Source organism: Rousettus aegyptiacus, unplaced genomic scaffold, assembly GCF_014176215.1.
Source record: "Rousettus aegyptiacus isolate mRouAeg1 unplaced genomic scaffold, mRouAeg1.p scaffold_m13_p_10, whole genome shotgun sequence".
Lineage (NCBI taxonomy): Eukaryota > Metazoa > Chordata > Mammalia > Chiroptera > Pteropodidae > Rousettus > Rousettus aegyptiacus.
Window position 1 is genome coordinate 43,634,327 of NW_023416285.1, and position 14,186 is coordinate 43,648,512.

General features: G+C 36.1%; 1 pseudogene; it reads right to left on the reverse strand.

The window, feature by feature from the left end:
• Window positions 1–901: 901 nt before the first annotated feature.
• On the reverse strand, window positions 902–1,029 carry LOC118608802 (annotated as a pseudogene).
• Window positions 1,030–14,186: the final 13,157 nt, after the last annotated feature.

Here is a 14,186-nt window from a genome sequence, read left to right on the forward strand (position 1 = left end):
ATCCTGGGGATGACAGAGTAGAAAAACAAAATGTATTATGTTTCCTATAAACCTAATTTATCCCTTTTATTAATCAAACTGGCCTGCCCTATTTCAACACTTTTTTACTCATTGTTTAAGCCAATTAAGTCAGGTTGTCTATTAACCACAGCTATAGACATCCTGACTCTATACCATAGGTGCTTTTTTTAAAACAAAGTCTTTTATATGTTGGCTTTTTGCTTCCTCTTCCTTCCCCTTCTCTTTTCCTTTCCCCATCCCAAATCACATCCCACCTGGCCCTATTTCGAATTAATCTATGTTAACAACCTAGAGTGTGTTCCTATGCAGGGTTAACTCAGAACACAGCCCCTCCACATGCTCAGAAGGCTGATGGCTGCCCTGCCAGCAGCCAAGGAAGGCCAAGCACAAAGGCTTTCAGCAGTGCCTGCTCCCAAGGACATTCTCTGCTGCTCCTATAACCAAGCAGCACATCTTGGTCCCATCCGTCTGAGAAGGCGGCTGCTCACCCACTGAAATAACCTCTCCCTCTACTTGTGTGTAAAACTGTGCTTGCTCTTGGCCAGGTGCAGTTTTTGCAGCTCCGGTATTCCGTCATCGCAGCTCTCCTGCACTGTGAGTAATAAACAGCATGTCTCACTCCTCTGGTCCTCCTGGTGGTTTTTTCAGAATATCCAGGCCTGGAGCTCCTGTGTTACACCATATACATTTTATTCCATGTACACTTAATCATATGCAGATATGTACAAATGTACATATGTATTCATATATATATATATATATATATGCATACATACTAGCACATAAATGTGTTATGGCTCTACAAAAAAAAACAAAAAACAAAAAACAAAAACGGGATTGCATCATGCTCATTCTTTTGCATCACAGTTTTTTTGTTGTTGTTCGACAGTACTGTGCTGAAATTTCTTCAGGTCAGTTGTTATATCTCTAAATTCTACACAGATTTGAATTAGCAATAATCGCACCTCGTAAACCTCATTGGCTACAATACTGCCACTGAGCAAAGCTCTACACAAACTTGATAATTTTCATGGTATCGGTACGAAAATTCAATATTTCCCTATTAATAGTCGCTTGTTTTTTTTAACTTATTGATGAATAAACAATGAGTTAATATAAACTTCGGGCCTATATCCTTTAATACTGGCGCTTTTATTTATGTGGGATATGGGATAGATTCCAAGAGTGCGTGTTGAAGGAAATATGCATTGTCTCTTTAATAATTATTTTCCCCAAAGACTACAGTGATTCAGTTTCACCAGAAATATAGGAGAAGAATTTTTTCATCGAATGCTCACCAGCACATTTTCACTTTCTTAATTTTTGTCAATCTGGCAGGTGTAAGTAATGTGGTAGTTCAATTTTACTCTTCCCCTCTGCTAGTGGATTTAAGTAGATTTTTATATGTTTGTTAACCATTAGTATTTGTTGTTTTTTAAATGGTATATTCTTATCTCCTGCCCATTTTTTTGGTTGTTGCTGTATGGCTTGTCCTTTTACTTGTAAATTTGTAAGAGTTCTTCATACATTATAGATGATAGCTCTTTGTCATCTGTATAGCAAGTATTATTATAAAATCAATCATTTGTCTGTGGGTATGCTATCTTTTCTAAACATAAATTTTAATTTGGCAAATGTGTTGATTTTCTTTTCTATCTCCTGGTTTACAGTTAATATTAAGAACATTGTCCTTATCCTCAGCCCTGCCTATATGACTGCTTCTTACTTAAAAACCTAAATTTGTTTTAAAATCCCACCCTTAGGTAAAAAGCTATTAAATTAAAAATATTTCAATTCATAGAAGCAGAAAATAGAATGGAAGTTGCAAGGAGTGGGAAATGGAGAGTTGTTCAAAGAATATACAGTGTCAATCAAGCAAGATAAAAAAGTTCTAGCAATCTGCTGACAACAATGTGCATACAGTTAATAATAATATACTATACACTTAAAATTTTTTGTTTAGAGAGTAGATTTTTTTTATATGTTTTTCACTAAAATTCTTAAAAATCCACAAATTTTAAGGGGCACAATTATGATGTGTTTCATTACAGCTCAGGAGACATCCAAATATTTTTCACAGATAAGAAACTCTACTAATTAAACAGTGAAAACAAGTATATGTAATAAACAACAATTTGGAGGTAAATACAGTTCACATTTAAAATGTATGTATGTTTTAGACTGCTTTTTCTTTCTTTCCCATTGTATTCACCAAATTTTAAGCCTTTTTGGAAGATTCATGGTCATCTTATATAGGCATACCTCAGAGATACTGCAGGTTCCATTCCAGACCATCAAAATAAAGCAATAAAGTGGGTCAAAATATTTTTTGTGGAGAGTCTTGCCTTCGGTTTTTAAAAAATGCAACATCTGTGAAGCACGATAAAGCAAAGTGCAATAAACCAAAGTACGCCTATATTCAAACTGCCCAGAAAAGCATCTTTAGATAAAAACAAAAGGGAAACAAGAAATGTCAATATGCAGAAAGTCTATGTGCATGACAGATTGAAAATATATAGGAACTACTACTACCTCTTCACCCAACCTATTACATATAATGCTCTCTCTGATTGAAAACTATTGTGTCAAGTACATGGTATGGTTTTGCCTGAAACCATAATGTTGAAATATCGCTTCTTTCAGTTCATTTATTTGGTATGTTCTGGGTGAGAAAGCCATCTAAAAAGTGGCATAACATTTCAAGAGCCATTATGGCTAAGTTTTAAATGAATAAACATTATGAGAGGAAACTCTGTATTTCCTGAGATTTTCTTGAAGAGCTTTATTTTGTTTTACATTTATGTCTTTAATCCATCAGGAATTTATTTTAATATAGACTATAATAATTCAATTCAATTTTATTTCAGAAGGACACTAGTTGAGCTAGCTTCATTTATTAAATATTCTACTTCTTTTAGATAATATATATTAAATTTTCATACATAGTCATATCTGTAACTATATTCTCAGTTCTGTTCCACAAATTTTGTCTATGCCTAGGATGAAATCATGTTCTATTTATTAGAATGATATTTTAGTATGCTTTAATATCTATTAATACTATTCGCCCTCACTATTCTTTTATTTTTTATCTTTTAACTTTACTTATCTATTCTCTTAGATTTATTCTTTCAAATGAAATTTTAAATCATTGTATACCCAATTCTCATACCTCACAGAAAATCTGCTATGATCCTTAGTAGAGTCACATTAAATGTATACGTTAATTTTGTAATATATAGAATATATGATACCAAATTTTCCTGACCAAATACATGACAAATCTTCCAGTTTGTTCAGATCTTGTTCTAAATCTTTCCATGATTTCTTTATAACCTACTCAATATTGGTCTTGGCCTCGTTTGTTAAATTTACTCCCTAATATTTTATTATTTTTGTTACTGCTTTAAATATTTTTTTTCATTTTTCTTTTTAGGTTTTATATTTTTGTATAGAGAAAAGCTGTTAGCTTTTTTCCATTTATATTTCTGTTATGTTATGTACATAGACATATACAACATAACATTTACTATATAGGTGTACAACTCAGTGGCAATAAGTACATTCACACTGCTGTTTAACCATCACCATTATTTCAAAATTTTTTCATCATCCCAAAAAGAAAACTATACCCATTAAACAAAAACTCTCCACTCCTCTCCCTCTCCTCTCAACCTCTGGTAACCTTGAATCTACTTTCTGCCTCTATGAATTTGCCAGTTCTGAGTACCTTATATTCCCCTTCACATTTTCACCCATCTTTTCTCTGGCAACCATCATTTTGAGCTCTGCCAATATAAGTCCATTTTTGTTTTTGTTTTTTTTGTTCATTTGTTTTCTTAGATTACGCATAAAAGTAAAACCATCCAGTATTTGTCTTTCTCTGTCTGACTCATTTCATTTAGCATAATACCTCCCAGATCCATCCATCGTGTCACAAATGGTAAGATTTCTTTTTTTTTATTGCTGAGTAATAGTCCATCATATATATAAACCAAATCTTCTTTGTCCAATCATCTATCAATGGACACCTAAGTTGCTACCATGTCATGGCTATTGCAAATAATGCTGCAATGAACATAGAAGTGCATATATCTTTTCAAATTAACGTTTTGTTTTGATTTTTCAGATAAATACCCAGAAATGGAATTGCTGGGTCATATGGTAGATCTATTTTTAGTTTTCTGAGGAAGCTCCATACTGTTTCCCATAGTGGCTGCACCAATTTGCAGTCCCACCAGCAGTGCACAAGGGTTCCCTATCACCACTTCCTTGTCAACACATGTTATTTGTTGACTTTTGATAACAGCCACTTTGGCTGGTGTGAGGTGGCATCTCATCATGGTTTTGATTTGCACTTCCCTGATCATTAGTGATGTTGAGCATTTTTTCATGTCTGTTGGCATCTGTACACCTTCTTTGGAAAAATGTCTCTTCGTGTCTTCTGTCCATTTTTGATCAGATTGGGTTTTGTTGTTGTTATTTTTGTTGTTATTGAGGTGTATGAGTTCCTTATATAGTTTGGGATCAATCCCTTATCAGATATGTCATTTGCAAATATATCCTCCCATTCAGTAGGTTGGCTTTTTGATAAATTTATCTTATATCCAGTCGATTCATCTTAGAAAACTAAGTCAATTCATCTTAGAAAACTAAGATTCAATAAGATAATGTGCAGTAAAAGATAAGTGTGGACAGTACATGTACAGTGGGAGCCAAGGTCAGAAATAATTGTCATAATGACTGTCTATCTAAAACCCTCTAATAATGTGCCACAAATCTACAGTCATACTGACATTATGAATACAAGGCTGATTTTCAAATTGGTTTGTTGGAACAGAAAATAAAAACTTCTTAGCATAATCAAGAAAGCATTGGTTAAAAGTTCATTTAATAGGCAGACCTATGGCTAAGTGATCAAAGTAATACCTTTGTCAGTTTGGGCTGCCAGAACAAAATATCACAGATTGGATGGCTTAAACAATAGGGATTAATTTCTCATAGTTCTGGAAGTCCAATATAAAAGCACCAGCAAGGTCAAGTTATGGTGAGGGCTCTTCTCTTGAAATACAGTCTCCTTCTCATTGTGTACTTATATGGCCTTTCTTCTGTGCATGCAGGAAGAAAGAGAGGGAGAGAGGGAGGGAGGGATTAAGGGGGGTGGGGCGGAGAGGAAGAGAGGAAGCTCTCTCTCATATCTCTGCTTATAGGAACACTAATCCCGTCTTGAGGGGCCCATCCTCATAACCTTATCTGAACCTAATTGCTTCCCAAAGGCCCCTACTCCGAATACTGTCACACTAGGAATTATGGCTCCAACATAAGGAATTTTAGGGAGGACACAGTCACCAAATTGGCAGGCATCAAACTGACAAACAATACTGCGGAATAGTATGCCTAATTTTGTCTGTCTAATTAACCTTCTTACTCTTTGTTTTCACCAAACTCCATTAATTGTATCCATCAAAAAGTAAGATGAAATTCAGAAATACCATTTGTTGAGGTAGAAAACAAACATTACTGTGGTATTCTTGAATGCTGAGCGATAAACCATCTTTAAGCTCTTCTTTTCAATTCAGTTCATATGACCACCTACAGACTTTTATTTAGTCTTCCTGGCAAGCTTAGGAGTGTGGAGAAAAAAGTGTGTTTTGTATAGTCTGCCTTCAGAAGCTTATAGAGTTAAAGAAATTCTATTCACAGTGGGGGACTATGAAAGCCTTTTCAGAGGTATGTTTGTGCTACTCTTCCAAAAAAGAAAAAGTAAGCCCCCTAGCCTGTGGTTCCTCTCCACACTCTGTGAGGTGAAAGGTGCCTGCTCTGCCTCTGATTATAACATTTAAGCCTAGGGGGCTGGCCGCAAAATTCTATGCGTCATTTAGGACTTTGATGCTGAACTGAATTCAGAGGGGCAAAAAATGTCTCTGCCAGTCTGGGGTTGCTGCTGACAATACAGAATATCGATTGGGGTGATGACAGAGTTCTTCCGGTTCAACTCCTCATACAGGGGGCCTCTGCCACAGTCTTCTAAATCCTGATTACCTTCTGTGCTGCAAGGGACACTGCCTCAACCAAATCAAATAAGAGAATGAAAGGTTTTTCTAAAACCAAACCTAAAGCATAAGTGAGTAGGTGATAGTGTTTTCATGTGCATAGATTGTTCTTTCACCTTCCGAGTTTATCACGGAAGCTTTCACTCTGGTTGTCAAGTGCTTCTGGAAGCAGGAGAGTTTGCAGTGATGTTTCAGCTTGGCTTTTGTGACATCACAGCATCAAGCTTGATTGTCACCTGTATGACCCATCACACTGAGTTTCGCTTTGGGCAATCTGGACTTTGCAATCATTTCCTGATTCATCCAAGTAAACTTAAACCAGGCTGCTTAAATTCAGATCCTGGCTCTCCTTTTTTGTTCAGCAAGTTACTTAAGCTCACTGTGTCTCAGTTTGCTCAGCTCTAAAATGAGGATAAAAAGAAACATACTTAATGGAGTTTTGTGACACTTAAGCATGTAGAACAGTTCCTAGCCCATAGTGAACACTGGGTAAGCATAAAATATTATTATTGTTTAAATATACTAAGCATACCCAGTGTCTCCTCTAATAAATAGCACCCTAACCCATAGTATACTAGTGCCTGGATGAAAAAAAGAATTATGCAATTCAGCACATTAAGTTCCTATACCCATCTTCCTAATGTATTTTAATAACTTGTAAATGTTAAACAAAATTTTAATAAAAATCCAATACAGTTTATTTATATATTTGACACCTGATTTTTTTACTGACAAATATTGTCCCTAAAACATTTATAGTTGTTTTTATAAGCATGACTGACTTAAAGATCATGTATGTATGTATGTATGTATGTATATATGCATTCATTAAAAAATATATAAAGTAAAAATCCATATAATCACACCCATAATATCATCCTCCAGGTCTAAGGTCTGAATAATGACTTTTAAAAGTTTAATGTGAATTCTTCCTGAATTTTTCCATGTTTATAATAGGCATAGTTAAACACCACATACACACACACACATACACACACACACACACACACACACACACACACACACTACACATAAGTATATAGAAGACCCATCCGGCTTACTCAGTTTGCGGCTTACTCTTCTCCTTTAACAAAATGTTTTAGATCCCATTCTGTGTCAGGACACACAGATCCATTTTATTTTTTTAATGATTGACTGATAATTCATTAAATAAATATACCAAAATCTACTTAAACATTCCCTTTTTGACATAGACTTAGATTATTTCTAATTTTTTTCTATTATAAACAGTGCTGCAATAAACACTCTTCTATATAGATCTTTGTTTGTTATTTAAATTAGTGTATCTTTTGAACACATAACAACAACAGGCAAGGAAGCTAGCTCCCAGCCCAGGTGGAGAAGATTACAAATACACTGCATGAAATAACACTTTAAAAAATAATTGATTTTTGACCATTGTTCAATTAATTTTCTTTTCATGTCTTCATCTCCACTCTACCTTCTCAATAGATATAGTTTGATGACACATATTTTTATTATTGCTGCCTATGTCCACAATGTATGATGGCCTAAAAGTTACTTCAAGAGAGGTTACATAATTTGACCTGTTATACTTGAAATTTACAAAGAAATAAGCTATATCATATCAGGGATTTTTTTTTCTCAAAATGGAAATATTTTTATTAATTTTGTTTAAAATAAAAGGAAGGCAATATTGTTTTGCAAAATTACAACACCAAAGAGCATAAAAACAGAAAGCATAAATCTTTCTAATTCCGGATTTCTAAACTTTGCCATTATTGCCATAATGAGGACTGTTGTGTCCATTGTAAAATGTGTGGCAGAATTCCTGGCCGCACCCACTAGATGACAGCAGCATCAACCTCGATTTTGACAAAAACAGACAGGTTTCCAGACATTGCCAGAAAAGCAGAATAATCCGTGGTTGACTACGATTATGGTCCTGCCTCTCAGACAAAATTTCATTAACTGTTTGATAAATAACCATCCAGATTTTTAATGCAAATAAAAACATCTTTTATATAATTGGAAAATGTCTATACTATATAGGGGATTTTTTTTTAAAACTCATTTTTTTTTTCACTTAACAATATATCATGGACACCTCTCCATATCAATAGTCATAGATCCTTTTAACAGGTACATTTAATTTTCTCTATATGAACTCACCATGATCATACATTAATGAACGTTCTGGTTATTTTTTAAATTTTCAACTGAAAGTAATATTGCAATAAATCCACCTACACTTGTGTCTCTGCGCACTTCTATTATTTCCTTCAAAACTGCTAGATCGAAGAGCATACACATTTTTAATATCATATTTTTATGATAATTTTCAATATACTTTTCGTATGAGACAAACAAAATATTGACCTAGGGCATGCCATTAGCCATTTCTTTTCCAAATCAATCAATAAATAAAGCCTGTCTTCCCTTGCACCTTGACATGCATTTTCCCGGGGGGGAGGGGAAGGAAAAGAGGGAAAAAAAATGAAATGCTACCTTCCTTTGCCTTATTTTCAGTTAAAACTTAAAAGCTTTGACCAAGACAACAAAAACTTTTTTCTTTTGAAGACAAAAACAATGCACTAAAGCAAATCAGCTTGTGCATACAAGGGTGACAATGGAATAGCTTTGATCAAGAGAGAAGAGTTATTGATGAGCTACAGGGAGAGGAACACCTTGGTCTTATTTCTCACCTTGTTGCAAAAGGCAGCTAAGTTGTGAGGTTAAATTGAAGTTGGTAAATACACAATTATTCAGCTTGTGTCTCAGTAATAAATGTGCCTCCAGGCAGTGAACCTGCCAGTCCTCAGAGCACCACTTTGCTGATTAAGGAGATAAAAAGAGGATATTGTGGAAAGGGTCATTTCAAGAGTAATGAATCCTTATTCTGTCACTGTACTTTGCCTCCAAGGAAAAGAAGTTTAACAGAGATGCGACATCCTGGAATATTCAGGTGGCAACATGAAGTGGGACAAATCAGAGATGACTATTCTAGGGCATGAAAAAACAGCAGGGCCTATGATAGCTGAGAAATGACCATATTGGTGAATACGTCTCAGGGAGAATCCTTATTAAATTAGCCTAATACCTTATTGCATGATCAATAACAATGTATTTATTTTGTACTATGGCCTTGAGTGACTTTTCATTAGGAATTTAAATGACTTTAGAAAGCTACTGAGTATCAATTTAGAATACTTTCAGAAGATATTAGCCTGGCCTCAGAGCAAAAGATGAGTGAAAATGCGGCTCATTATTTAAGTCAGACAGAGAATGTCAAAAAACATTTTGCCTTGGCAGTGAGGGAGGTTGCTCGAGCTATGTGTCCAAACCAATGACACTCTTCTTTCTTTTGCTATAGAACAAAAGAGATCCAGAAAGAAAGTGTTAGTTTGCAGTCCCAATAGATATTAAGCCAAATAACTGTTGAGATAAAGAAGGTTGTGAGATTGGAAAAGAATTGCCTGGATTCTATAACACATCCTTTCAGTGCTCTGCCCATGCTCCCTATGATTCCTTGGTCATTTTCATGCTCATAGTCTCTGGGTGGGTTTTTGCTCCCAACAGCCAGCACCTGCTGCCCTCAAACTACCAGAAAGGCATCATGGGACCTAAGTGTCCATCCTGCTGGTAGCCCTGAACCAATGCCTGACTGGTGTACACAAAAGTTTCTCAACCTCGGCCGGATAATTATTTGAGGTGGGTGCTGCCCTGTGCATTGTAGGACGCATAGCAGCATCCCTGGCCTCTGCTCACTAGGTACCAATACCACACTCCTCCCATTATGACAATTAAACATGTCTCTAGACATTGTCAAATGTTCCCTGGGAGATGAATTATCCCAGGTTGAGAACCACAAGTGTAAAAGTATAAACACCACAGCTCCCTTGCCCCTAATTGTACCATTCTGAGATGTGGCCAATGCTGGCTTCAGAAGGCCCTAAAGGTTTGCCCTCTGTGGAACTTTGCCTGTCACCACACCCTTGCTCAATCTCCTTCCCTTCCCACTCCCACTTTCCTATCTCCCTATTCGTTTTTCTGAGGAACACTTCCCACTCTTTACAGAGAAAAATCCTCATTTCAGTATCTGTATCCAAGGATGCCAACCTAAAGTGGACTTTGTAGCAACTGAGAGGTTAAGTAGATGATCAAAAAGTTAGATGACACTATTTTAAATATCTATGCTGGTCCTCTTACTGTTCTCTACCTTCTACCTTTATTGGAAATGTCAAGTCCTACTTCATTTACTTAAAACAAAAACGGGGAAAAAAAGTACTATTATTTCCAATGCAATTTTTTCTGTGTAAAGGAGCTCCCCTTATCCACAGTTTTGGTTTCTATGGTTTCAGTTACCTGGAGTCAGCTGTGGTCTGAAAATATTTAAAAATTCCAGAAATATGTTTTAAATTGTGCACCGTCCTGCATAGTACGATGAAATCTCATGCCTTCACACTCCATCTTGCCCAAGACACGAATCACCCCTTTGTCCAGCATATGCACAACACAATAAGATATTCTGAGAATGAGAGAGACCACATTCATCTAATTTTTATTACAGTATATTGTTATATTTCTTCTATAATTTGTTATTGTTGTTAACCTCTTACTGTGCCTGATTTATAAATTAAATTTATCATAGGAATGTATATAGGAAAAAACAGTATAAATAGGATTCACTTGTAGCTGCAGTTTCGGGCATCCACTGGGGGTCTTGGAACATACCCCATGAGGATAAGGGGGATGACTGTACTAACAGTCTAACACTATTTTCTCATCTTCTTTTTCCTCTCTCTCGCATTCTCCCTCCCCAAGCATGTTCTTCTAAACCTAAGCAAGCATCCTTTTGTTTTCATCCTTTGGAGCATTAAGATGAGTTTTCTCTGATTTATGTGGTCTCTCACTTACCGTTCTTAAATCTTCTTTTTTTTTTTTTATCACCAGTCATTCGATAGCCCAATCTTCACCCTACCTTCCTTGGAGTGCTACAGACACTCTTCGGTCTCTTCCTCTTATTTTATCTACTTTCAATATTGATACATTATTAATATTCATTAACTCTCTCTACAGGTATCGTGTTGTTAAATCTTCACTTATCATTTTTCATTTTCTTTTTCCAAGGATAAGAGAAAGAAAATAGAGAAAAATCCAGAAAGTTTGGGTAAGCCCAATTTGAGATATTATATCTATTCACACATATTTTAGGAAGAGAAAATAAATCAGAAGCTAAACCAGTAATCTGTCCATGTGTGGCTGTCCTAAAAGAGAAAGCAGCATATGGGCACACCTCTTCCCTCGCCACAGCTTTTCTCTAAATCCCTGTTTACTACTCAAGACTCTAGAATGATATCTTGAACACCACTAATCTGGTGCCTTTTATTTTACAAGTGGCCTTGAGACACATCTCAAAATGAAGATAAAAATAAAAATGATCCCCTTCTGATGACCCTGCTAAGCCAAACGAATAAAATCAATAAAAATGCAATTAATTTGGATTCATTTAGACTGAGGAATCAAGAGACAAAATAAGGAAGCATATTTGCCAGAGTATGTGATGTAGCTTTTGGCCAGAAATCCTGCTTCCGAAAGCATCCACCTCAGATATAGTAGCAATAATACACTCCTTGTGTCTTGTACAGCTATAAATCCTTGTACCTACCAAGATTCCAAGGGGATCTTGGAATCCAAAGGGAATGGTCTCTCCTCTTCAACCCACACATAAAGCATTCTGGACACTATTCAAGAACATTAATTTAATCTCAGAAAATTGCACTAGGACTCATGTGCTGTTTCATAACTATTCAAAAACAACCTGGATTATCCATTTTAAAGAGATTCCTCTTAATGTGACCTTTTTTAAAAAAAGTGTAATAAAATGCCCCCTTTGTAAAATAATGATGATGCATGAGGAGTTAATTTAGACTAGAACTGCAACCACAGCTATATGTAATCAAACATAAATAGGGATTTCTGAAGTAGTGTTTGCAGGTAGATGAAAAAGATGGAAGTCAATTTTTAAAGGCAAATATACTTTATACTGCAAAACTATCAAAGGTGTATTAAAGGGGCTAAAACACAAATTCAATATGCTTCATTGGATGGCACCAGCAACTAGGAGCTGACTTTAAAGGGGGTTGTGTGACAGTTAGAAGAGAGGGCTGAAGAAGCTGGCAGACGCAGCAGTGGGTAGAGATGAAGCAGAGGAAAGATGGAGCCCAAAATAGAAAATATTGAAAAGGAAGAGGTCAACTGAAGCATCGAGATGCCACATCAGAGTTTATGGGGGAGGAACAAAGTCTGGAGAGTATCGTTAAGTCAAAGGAGAAGGCCAAGAGAAGAACATATACCCTTTGCTTTCATGGAAAAAGCAGAACCCATTTGGGAAGCATGAGAGAGGAACTAAACTAGGAAGTTAGGCTTGGAGGAGGCCATAGGTGAGAGAAGAGGGGCAGCACCTGGAAGCACAATTTAGCTTTGGGCCATCCCTGGAGAATCTTAAAGGATTTGCTCTCTTAATTCCTAAGGGGAAACAGATCTAAGTAAGTTAAACCCAGTGGTCACAGGATGGGCACAGACCCCCAAGAGAAACTAGAGACTGAACAAAAACCTGAGACATAACTATTATTTAAAATACAGCCTGTGTTTACTCCTGAGGTGGAAGTCAAGCAGAACCCTAGGTGTCGTACCACGATGACTCCAGCAAGAATCCACTGTGATGTGCAAACACTGAACCATTAAAGACTTCATTCATTTAGTCAATAAACACTTATTGAGCTCCTTTTGTGTGCCAATCTCTGAGCTGAAAGCTGGGGCCACAGAGGCGGGTAGGACAGGACCCTATTTCTGGAGATCCTGAATTCATGATTCCTAAGTTACAGCAGTGGGGGTTCTTGCCTAGAGCAGCTCATTTCACTGCATGGGCCCTAAATAAAATAGGTTATTGCATATTTATTATTAGAATTTATAATGTGTCAGGCTGAAGACAAGTCTCGAAAATACTCAGGACCTTAGATTTGTGGTAACCAAAATGGAGTGTAAATTCATATTTTATAAGTAATAATTCTCAAGATTTCATGTTTTCATATAAGTACTAATATTAAATATGTGTATTTTGGAAAGTACTGTGCATTTTAATTCCAAACTATATCTGAACTTAGTTTATTTCTGGTGGTAAAATCAAGCCACAGTTTCTTCATGTTGGGTAACTACACCACATGAATTCATGAATAAGCCAGAAGGAAAGCTCACATAAAGTAAACAAAAAATTTCCAAAAGCTGTGATGAGCATATTGCATCGTTTAATGTATGGAATAGCTTTGGATTTGAATTATCTTGTAAGAAAAAAAGTTAATAGCTTAATCCCTTATGTATCATCATCCTTTTTTACAGTGCAGTTATCTCCTCAAAAGGGACTGTAAAAAACACACTGTGTAGTTCCATATTTATCCTTTTTCATTTACTTCCATATCACATTCCTTCAGTTTACAAATAGCAAAATTATTTTCTGAAAGTCTTTGCACTGCCAGCTCCAGCTGGGAATTGAAAAAAAAAAAAAACACAATATACTTCCTGTCTCTCATATTATCTGCAGCTAGGGAGCTGAGAACATCCGTTTGCATTTTTGCTGAGGATGCTTAGAGAGACCTTTTTCTTCCATGGACTTCCTGACTCCAAGCTGCTCATATACCCAAAGCCGCATTTTATCAGGAAGGTCAGATATATAGAGAGATTCCACCTTTTCTTCTTTCCTTCCTTCTACATATATTTATTAAATACAGTAACTGGTGCTGTCCTGGGTGCTGGGGAAATGACAATAAATTAAACAAGCCTTAATGTCAGTGAGAAAGAAAGGCATATAGACTAGTGATAATAAGAATACAGAAGTACCCACTGCTGTGGGAACATGAGGAAAAGACACCCAGCTTTGCTGTCAGGGTGGGCTCCACGTGGAAAATATGTCTAACTTGACATTTGAAGATCAGTAAAGAATTATTCAGGGACTTAGGTGAAAGTCTGTGAAGGAGAATGGGTAGAGAGGGAATGAACTGGGAAACGAATAGATTATGTAAGAAGCGGGGGCCAGAACTCAAAAGTTTCATAATACATGTTAACAATTTCTGA